This window comes from Podarcis bocagei (genome assembly GCF_964188305.1).
Source record: "Podarcis bocagei genome assembly, chromosome: 1".
Classification (NCBI taxonomy): Eukaryota; Metazoa; Chordata; class Lepidosauria; order Squamata; family Lacertidae; genus Podarcis; species Podarcis bocagei.
Window position 1 is genome coordinate 68,938,539 of NC_138125.1, and position 1,303 is coordinate 68,939,841.

General features: G+C 41.6%; 1 pseudogene across 1 annotated transcript; it reads right to left on the bottom strand.

Moving 5' to 3' along the window:
* Nucleotides 1-345: 345 nt before the first annotated feature.
* Nucleotides 346-717, bottom strand: LOC308583056 (large ribosomal subunit protein eL37 pseudogene; annotated as a pseudogene). The gene has a single exon. The product of its transcript is annotated as a large ribosomal subunit protein eL37 pseudogene (transcript).
* Between the last annotated feature and the right edge of the window lie 586 nt (nucleotides 718-1,303).

The following is a 1,303-nucleotide window of genomic DNA, read 5'->3' on the forward strand; positions in this document are numbered from 1 at the left end:
CCTTGAGCATTGTTGGTGCATAATTCAAACCCTTCATCTTGAAAACCTTCCCGGAGGTGGAGCAAAACCAAGTGCTGAAATACATATAGCAAAAAACATAGGAAAGGCTTATGTGTGTGCAGAATAAGACAGAGCGTACCTATTGCTAAATTTACGTGCCCATTTATTAAGAAATAAATCCCATGTATACTTACCTGACATACATTCAAAGATCAGCCAACAATGTACTTTTGGATCTACATTCCAGACACCCACATTTAGACAAGCGAGTGATTCCTGGAAAACTGGAACATATTTTGAAGATAATATATAAATGATATTTGGACTGCCTCTCCCCCCCCCCCGGCAGTTCAGGCCATTTATTTTAAAAAAGACATTTGAGTCCTTAAGATGAGCTGGATGCTGCAACAGCAGCTCTCTTGGGCTTTGGCGCTGTTCCTTCACAGAATCCATTCCTGAATCTGCAGTAAACCTTTTTCAGGTGCCTCATACGGCCAGTTCTGGTAGTATTGCGCCTCTTGGCCTTAGCACTCCAGTTATACTTTCTCTTGCGCTTAGCAGGATATCCACATTTCCCACAGGTGGACTTCTGGAGATGATAGGCTTTGGACCCACATCGACGGCACAAAGTGTGTGTCTTATTGCGACGCTTTCCAAAGGAGGATGTTCCTTTCATCATCTTCCTTCAGCCTTTGAACAGTAGTCTGTTAACAAGTCCCGTCACAAGGATTTCCAGATTTGCAGCAGAACATTCCCACCTCCTCCTCCATGTGCCCCACACCCCCCCAGATCTGCTCCAGAGGGTCGGAGAAACCCCAGATTTAGGGGGTACGCAGGGGGAGGAGTCAGGGAGAACATTGTGAAAGCAGAAATTCTTGCACTGATGCAACAATTGTCTTAATTCTACATAGTGTTCCACCCTAGGATACAAAGTTAAGACAACAGAGGGCTGGGCATGTATCATTTTTTCTTAGAATTTAATATCTTAGAATTTAATTTTAAAAATGCAAAACCTGGTGCCAATTTCAGGGCTGTTGGGTATAAAAATAATAATTAAACATTATCTGTAGGTGTATAAGAACGACAGCAAATGAAAGTAAGGAAAAAACAAGAGCCTATAATATAGTGTTTGTTTTGTAAGACAAGAAAGAGATTTGGATAGCAACTCTTTATGTTTTTAATACTGCTGCACTTCTGATAGAGCAAAATAATGCTAGTGGCCTAAAAAACACCTCTGGGGATGTGGAGGCTGTGCTCCATTCCAGTTTTTATCAGCAAAGGTAAAAATGTGTTTTTCCCAGAA